Source organism: Mastomys coucha, unplaced genomic scaffold (assembly GCF_008632895.1).
Source record: "Mastomys coucha isolate ucsf_1 unplaced genomic scaffold, UCSF_Mcou_1 pScaffold14, whole genome shotgun sequence".
In the NCBI taxonomy this organism is placed as follows: Eukaryota; Metazoa; Chordata; class Mammalia; order Rodentia; family Muridae; genus Mastomys; species Mastomys coucha.
Genome location: NW_022196896.1, coordinates 32,407,869 through 32,416,545, shown reverse-complemented (window position 1 = coordinate 32,416,545; position 8,677 = coordinate 32,407,869). Strand labels below are relative to the sequence as shown.

The 8,677-nt window shown below is 40.9% G+C and overlaps 1 pseudogene; it reads right to left on the bottom strand.

Annotated features, from left to right (window-relative positions):
* Positions 1 to 571: 571 nt before the first annotated feature.
* Positions 572 to 656, bottom strand: LOC116089656 (annotated as a pseudogene).
* Positions 657 to 8,677: the final 8,021 nt, after the last annotated feature.

The window sequence follows — 8,677 nt, the reverse complement described above, 5'->3', positions numbered from 1 at the left end:
AGTCACCAAACCCAGACACTATTGTGGATGCCAACAAGTGCTTGCTGATAGGAGCCTGATATAGCTGTCTCCTGAGAGGCTCTGCCAGTGCCTGACTAATACAGAGGTGGATGCTCTCAGCCAACCATTGGACTGAGCACAGGGTCCCCAATGGAGGAGCTAGAGAAAGGACCCAAGGAGCTAAAAGGGTTTGTAGCCCCATAGGAGGAACAATAATATGAACCAACCAGTAACCCCAGGGCTCCCAGGGACTAAACCACCAACCAAAGAGTACACATGGAGGGAACCATGGCTCCATCTGCATATGTAACAAAGGGTGGCCTTGCTGGGCATCGATGGGAGGAGAGGTCTTTGGTTCTGTGAAGGATCTATGCCCCAGTATAAGGGGAATGCCAGGATAGGGAAGCTGGAGTGGCTGGGCTGGTGAGCAGGGGGAGGGAGGATGCGATTGGGGGTTTTTGGAGGGGAAACCAGGAAAGGGGATAACATTTGAAATGTAAATAAAGAAAATATCTAATAAAAAAAAAAGAAAAAGAAAAAGAACCAACCAACCCCCCCCCCCCCCCCCCCCCCAGCATAGCCATAGCCTCTCTTCCCTCTGCCACCCACTGACACATGTGACACAGCAGCCACACCTGCAGTGCCTCTGGGGCAGGTCACTTGTTTTTAAATATGTGCTTCTAGGATAATTTCCACAATTATGTATTAACAATGTCTGTGGTTACAAAAAGGACAAAGAGATGGGAAATAGCTCTGTAGGTAGAAGGCTTAGCATTCATGAGGTACTAGGTTAAAACAATGACTTTTGTGAATAGTCATCTTTGGGGGCTCACACCAGTAATTCCAGCATTCAGAAGGCTAGTGTGAGGCTAGTCTGGGCAACAAAGTGAACTCCAAGTCAGTCTAAGTAACAGGAAGACCTTATCTCAAAAACAAAACAAACAAACAAAACAACAAAACCCCACCACCTACCACCACCACCAAAAAAAAAACAAAAACAAAAAAAACCAAAAATAAGTAAATAATGAAACATGTTATAATCACACTGACTAGATAATTTTAATATCTCCCCAACTCAGTTTATCTTGTACATTAGCCATTTCTATGTTACTATAATAACCATCACATTCTGAACCAACTGATCTACTTGGACCATGTTGGGTATTTATGCTGTTTCATTTTGGCAGAATAAAGTGGCTTTTGATGACTATTTCTTTAGTTAAAGTTACTGCTTTACAGGACAGATTTCCTGAAGCCTATGTACTGAGTACTAAATGCAAAACATTTTTAGGGATCTTGTAAATTTTTTGTTTTGTTTTGTTGAAGTGTTAGGCTGGTCTTGAACTCTCAGTCCCCTGAGTACTAATACTTACAGGCTTCTTGACATACTGCCAAGCTGCAGTTGGTTTGCAAAAAGTTGTAGTGACTTAGCCATGTGGGAAAGATCCTGTTTTACCACAACTTCATCAACACGAGAAATATGTGCATGAGTCTTTTAAAATACTTTATTTTTAATGTGCAAATCTCCAAGCACTTGAGAGACGACATTTTCCTGTGATTCTTGTTTGTCTCTTAAGTGCATTTTCTTTATTTTGAACCCACTTTTCAAGACTTTTCTTTACCCTCTTTTTTGGGGAAGATGAGTTTTCATTTCTATTTTTCTGTTGTCACATTCTAACAAAACACTTTTCTCAGTCCACTGGCTATGTTTTATTTATATTTTGATGTTCAGAAATCCTCTCCACTGTGTAATTAATCCTGGCAATCTCTTCTATAGCTTTTCCATTGCTTTCATACTTTGAAATCTTTTCTCTGTCCGACTTTATAATAACCTTTCATTCTGTTTTCTTCCAGTGTTACATATGGCCTCTAGTCCATCTGGAAATGATTTTGGTATGTGGTATGTAAAGTATTTATTGAAAAAAAATACTTTTAGTAAAACTGATGTGCTAGGCTCGACTCTTTGAAAACAGGAAGCATGTTTTATTCACTCTTGGGGTTCCTTGGCTTTCCCAGACAGAAACATGACTAGCCAGCCTCTGCTTCCTTAGGTTCTAGAAGCCTGAGCGCGCTTAGGAACAATGGCTTTCACAGTCCATAGTGTAGGAGAGACAGTACCCATGACATGTACATGACTGGTGTCTCTACATCTCCCCACTTGGCCTTGGGACACCTTCCACCCTAGGTCTCTGCAGACTCAGGAAAAAGCTCCTGTAACTCCTGGAGACTTCCTGTCTCTGGCCAGCAGCACCTCCTGGAGTCTCCTTTCCTTTGTCTGGGCCAACATGCCACATGGGCAAATTCCTCCCCACTTGAAGAGCACCTCCCTGGTTGAGGAAAACCATTTTCTGGTTGCCTTTTATGTATGTATGTATGTATGTATGTATGTATGTATTTTTGTATGGAATAGAGGAACTATTGTGGGTGGAACTGTCAGCCTGGCTCCTTAGTGACCAATGCTATATATGGTCTTTCTGCTCCCACAGTAATGTCTGGAGCTATGAGTACCACTTGCAGCCCACACTAATGTCTGGAGCTATGAGTACCACTTGTAGCCCTGACTGGGAGTTTAAAGCAAGGTCCATAAAATGTGCTAAAACTGAATTTATTAGACAGGGAATCTATGATATTTTCAGAGAACAGAGAGTTTAAAGAACCTGGTTGCTCTTTAGTAGTTAGTGTTTGAACCGAATTAAAGGCAATAAAAGATAGTACTGCTCTAGAAAATACATTGTTGATTAAATCTGAAACTTTCTCTAACATCCCAGAAAGATGCTAACAAGTATGAGCCAAAGCATGACGACCAAGAAAGCCAAGAGAAACCCTGGGATAACATTCTTCCTGCACAGCAAAGATCTAATTCAACTGACTGCATATACAGAAGAGCCCTGGTGAGGAATTATTATGGCTAAAATCACAATAGCTGCAAGACATAAGTAATTATGGAAAATATACTGAAGTGAACCATTAATGATGGCTGCAGGATCTACTAAATCACCCTTTTGCCATAGTGTTTAAACAATCTGAGAGAAAACATATATGATTTATTCTTCAGAGGGTTCTATAGCAGGACTCCCCATTTCTCTGGGACCTAGCCTTTCTCAGCATTTGACAAATGTTTTCTTGGACTGATGGTGCAGCATGTTCTCTTGTGCTTCAGCGCTCCTGAAAACAGAAAAATCTACCTCCAGTTCTAAATCAAGGAAGTTCCAGACTTTGGCCTCTTGGAAGAGTACAAGCTTCTAGCCCTGGCTACCCATGTTCCCTAATCTCCTGCTTTTCTCTTTAACCGTCTTCTGCATGTCCTTTATGGTCCCACAGACCCTCTGCTTTCCCTCTTTGTAATCGAATTTCCTGCTCACCGGTGTGCTCCTTTGTTTTATTTTTCCAGCTTCTTTTAGTTTCTTTTCTTTAGTTGAAAGTGTGGGCTTTTTTAACTTTTAGGCTTTCCCCTTAGGAGAGAGCCTGCTCCGTGTTAGGAGTATGTGTGGGTAGAAAGAGTGGTTATCAGTCGATGCACATACACCAAGGCAATGGAGAAGAATGCTGTGTGTCTCTGTGGTGTCATCTGTTTCTTAAAATTCATGTTTAAGGTGGCATGGTGATAATCTCAGCACCAGGAAGCATGAGACAGGAGGATTGTGAATTAAAGGCCAGCTCATGACCATCAAGATGGCTCAGTGGGTCAGAGTATTTGTTGCCAATCCCAAAGAGCTGAGTTTGCTCAGAACCCAGAATCTACCTAGGAGAAAGAGAGAACTGACTCCTGAAAGTTATCTGCTGCCCTCCATGCATATGCCATGGCATGCCTGTGGAAACACACACACACACACGTTAAATAGATGTAATTTTTTTTTTTTTTTTAGAAAAAGGAGGTAGCCTAGGCTACATAAAGAGACCCTGTCATAAAAATGAACAAAACACTATTTCATAGTTCAGAATTAGGGTTAGACTTATCCTGTTGAAATATGTTCCTAAGGCACACCTATGCTTCCAGTTTTGTTTGTTTGTTTGTTTTACATTTACTTTAAGATTTCATCAATTACACTAGAATCACAGAACTACAATAAAGCATCAGATCACAGTGTGCACACCAGTGCTGCAGGCTCAGCACTCCCTATGCTGGTTGGTAGCGTTGGTGTCTCAGGTTACCTCCAAGCAACACACTGAAATGAATATCTTCTGACATTTGGTTATAGTCTAGTGTCTTCTTCCTTTCAAAAGGGAGGAATTTTCTTCATTCCTAAATCTAAGTTAAGTACCATATATCTGTAATACCAACATTTGGGAGGCTGAAGCAGGAAGATTGCAAGTTTGAGACAAGTGTTTTTAGTTGGCTGGTTTGGTTTTTAAAGATTTATGTATTTTTATTTAATGTGTATGTATGTCTTGCCTGCTTGTCTATCTGTATCCTATATGTGTACAGTGCCTGTGTAGGCCAGAAGAGGACACTGGATATCCTGAAATTGGAGTTACAGACTGTTGTGAGCTCCCATCAAACCAGGAAATCAAACCAGGTGCTTCTGGAATAGCAGCCAGTGCTTTAACCCCTGAACCATCTTCCCCAGCTCTCTCCAGACAAGTTTTGAACCAGCAATAGGCTGTCTCAAAAGTTATTTTTTTCTGCTCCTATTTGCATGAAATCACAACTTCACAGTGTTGCTTGTTGAATCTATGAGGCTGTGTTGAACGATAGCATTTATCACTCTGTTTGCTTTGTTTCTCGAGTCCAAACATTTTGTTTCTCCTAAAGTTAATACTTTTTTGATTCAATGGCCTTATTTTCTTTTACTTATCCTTAAAGTATCCTCAGAGTATCAAGGAAATGTTCTCTCAGTTCAAGGTTCTTTCTCCTCCCCCTACTTTGACCTCTTCTCTGCTGCACCAATGCATGATGGACAGCATGGATCCCATCTGTATTCTCAGGTTTCCTTCCCGTATTTTCTTCTGTCTTAGTTCATGCTCTTGTGATGAAAGAATATCTTCTGGAGTAGTTTTCTAAGTAAGAATGTGTATGACTACATTTTTGAGATGTCATACATCTGGAAAGGCTGTTCATCAACCTGCAAAGATAACAAGGCACAGAGTTCTACGTTGAACATGAAGAGTAACGGATTTCCTCAAAGTTCTGATGCAGTGGTCGCAATGGCCTTTTAGCATCTTTAACTTTGGCGGCTGACTTGTTTTTGCCTTGGACCTTGGGACCTAATTTAGGGGCTTTGCCATTGTTTCCACTATTTTTACATTTCATGGTGATAGGCTGCTCTAGCTTGATTGTGGCTTGTGTCTTCTGAAGGCCCATTGCGATTTTAGGTGTGGTTTTTAGGAGGTACTCCTAGGAGCTGTGGTTTTTAGGAGGTACTCCTAGGAGCTTGTAAAAACATTGCATCCTAAAGACTGCTGCGAGTTCCTTAGGCTGTTTAGGAAGGAGGGACTGTGAGATCCCAGCCTCTCTCTCGACTTCCTATCTGATGCTGTAAGTACTCCCACACACGAATGCTGAGGATACATATTTGGTAACACATGCTTGCATATAAACACATGGAAAATGATTTTATCATCAAGATGATGTGAACAAAAGGGTTAAGTGTACACTAGGATTATTTTTCACATGTCTCTTCTGTTTCACTTATAGTAAGTACCTTAATATTTGTACCAAGAAATTTGCCTTATTTTCATGTGAATCAGATATATTCTTTAAGCACTTGAAACAATGAAGTTAAAAGTTGTTGTCTTTTTTTTTTTTTCTGCCACAACCACCATCCTAGGCAGAAGAATAGGATGGTTAGGGACATGAGTTATGTGCCCATCTTTTGTCTGTGTGACCCTGTTCAAGTTATCCTTACTAGGTCTCAGTATCCTGATATTTAAAGATAAAATAATGCTAATAGTAAACAGGTGGTGTGAGAATTTACTTATGTAAACACAGTTCTTGTCATTTAATAATACATTTTAGACATGATGGCAGGGGAAGTGAAGATTTGCATGAAGAGTAAAGAAGGTGATTGCAGATGAAGGAATGAGGGAGAGGGCAGCACAGCAGTGATGGTTAAGTGGAACAGACACTGGATGTCTCTGTCTCTTTCAAAGGCCATGACATGTCAGCTGCTGAGGACCAGTGGCTTTGAACAAGGGAAGGAGTCAGAAATGATGCTCCTGGCCTGTTTCGGAGCGGGTTCTGTGTTTTGGAGACTCTGTTGGCTGAAGGAGGAGGAAGGAAGAGGGCAGGTGTATTGAAACTGTTTTAAGACAAGCTTCCACAAATAGGTCTTTGACTATGTGTAAATATTTTTTACAGTTAAATTATATTTTTTAAAATTAGGAAATATGGTTCATTTCTCAGGTTACCATAAAAGATATACAATGAACAGTTTCATTTTGTCCTACCTTTTTCTAGTTTTCTTCTGGAGCTTGTATGCAAATGTAAACAAACAGGGATAGTTGCTTTTTCTCTTTCCTTCACAAAAGAAAGCATGCTGGTTGTATTCATTAGCCTTCTACCTTGCCTTTAATTGAAAACTCGAAGGCTTCCCTGCAAAGCAAACGCGTATTCATTTTGGTCAATGCATAGGGTTTTATGATAGGATGACTCAGGCCCAGCTCTTCCTGAGTGGTGTGGGTCCGTGCCATATGTAACAGCGTAAACACCCAGAAATAGTAAGGATCACTGAGTAAGGCTCTTGTGATTATAAATAGATGCTTCTCCATAATTTTCCCTAGAATTTCTGCCCATCTGGGATTGTACTAGTAACATCCAACAGAACCCAACTTGTTATTTTTCTTTTGGCTTTTTAAAAATTTATTATATGTAAGTACTCTGTAGCTGTCTTCAGACACACCAGAAGAGGGCATCAGATCCCATTACAGATGGTTGTGAGCCTCCATGTGGTTGCTGGGAATTGAACTCAGGACCTCTGGAAGAGCAGTCAGTGCTCTTAACTGTTGAGCCATCTCTTCAGCCCCCATATTTTAACTCTTAAACCTGACCTTTGAGAATGTATCCTGACTATGTAGTGTGAGGTTCAGATGCATTTTTCCGTTCTGGTTGGCTACAGAGATAGCCCCCACCCCCGCCCTCTCTCTCTAGCCCTGCTCACTGCAGCCTAGAGATGTCTTAAGACAATTTCACTAAAAAACTAGCCAGCCTAAATATAGCTATCTCCTGAGAGGCTCTGACAGTACCTGACTAATACAGATGTAGAGGCTCACAGCCATCCATTGAACTGAGTACAGGGTCCCCAGTGAAGGAGTTAGAGAAAGGACCAATGGAGCTGAGGGGTTTGCAGCCCCTTAGGACAAACAACAATATGAACTAAGTAGTACCCTCAGAGCTCCCAGGGTCTCAACCACCAACCAAGGACTGCACATGGATGGGTCTGATTGTTCTGGCAGCACGTATATAGTGGAGGATTGCAAATTCGATCATCAATAGGAAGAGAGGACCTCGGCCCTGTGAAGGTTCTGTGCCCCAGTGTAGGGGAATACCAGGGCCAATAAGCGGGAGAGGGTGGGGTGGCAGGCATGGGGAGGGGGGGAGGCAAAAAGGGTTTGTTTTTGTTGTTTTTGTTTGTTTCTTTGTTTTTTGGAGGGGAAACTGGGAAAGGAGAAATTTACATGTAAATAAAAAAAATCTAATAAAAAAAAAAACTAGTCTTTTGCTTTACTGTCTTCAAATACTCTGTTTATCATATCCGAATTCCTGTGTGTGTATATGTGTGTGTGTTTGTGTGTGTGTGTGTGTGTGTGTGTGTGTGTGTGTTTGTGCCTGTTTGTCTTTACTTTTTGACATCTTCTTTTGTTTGTCTGTTTCTTTTTGTTTTTGTTTTGGTTTTTTGAGACAGGGTTTCTCTGTGTAGCCCCGGCTGTCCTGGAACTCACTCTGTCGACTAGGCTGGCCTTGAACTCCCAGAGATCTACCTGCTTCCTCTGGGATTAAAGGTGTGTACCACCACGCCTGGCTTAGCTCTGCTTCTTACCTTGGAAAGCTTCCTAGTGCTTTCATAGCTAAGGCTTTATAGTGTGTGTTGACATCTGATAGAAGCAGCTACCCTCTGACTGCTTGTTGCTTTCTGAAATTTTCTGGCCTTTTTTTTTTTTTTTTTTTTTTTTTTAATTTCACCCTCTCCCAGGTACATATCCTAAAAACAGAATCTGCAAACAGAATTTGTTTCTCCTTGCTAGAGTTGCAGAACTCAGATTTTCTTCCCTTTGACTACTAGTGATCAATCAAAACCTACCACAGCATAGTGGGCAATCTATTATTTCTAAATTTGGTGAGAATGACTCTCATGATTCCTGGTAAGGTGATTGCTATTATGCTGATATTTGTGTATGAATTTTTATGTGTACGAGTATTTTTCCTCGATGTGCATCTGTGAATAACGTGTATGTATGGTGTCCACCAAAGCCAGAAGAACTGAGTTATTGATAGCAGTAAGCTGAATGTGGACTCCAACCCAGAACTCCTGGAAGAACATCCAATGCTCTGAACTGCTGAGTCATCTCTCTGAGCCCTGTGTATGAAATTTAAATGTTTGGAAATCTAAAAGATGCACAGGTAAGTATTTTAGGGTCAGAAAGACAATACAGATGATTATCGTGTATCTTCTGTTTAGGGTTCATGAATGCTAGCATCCTATCTCATCATGAAATACTTAATAAAACTAAGAAATGAATG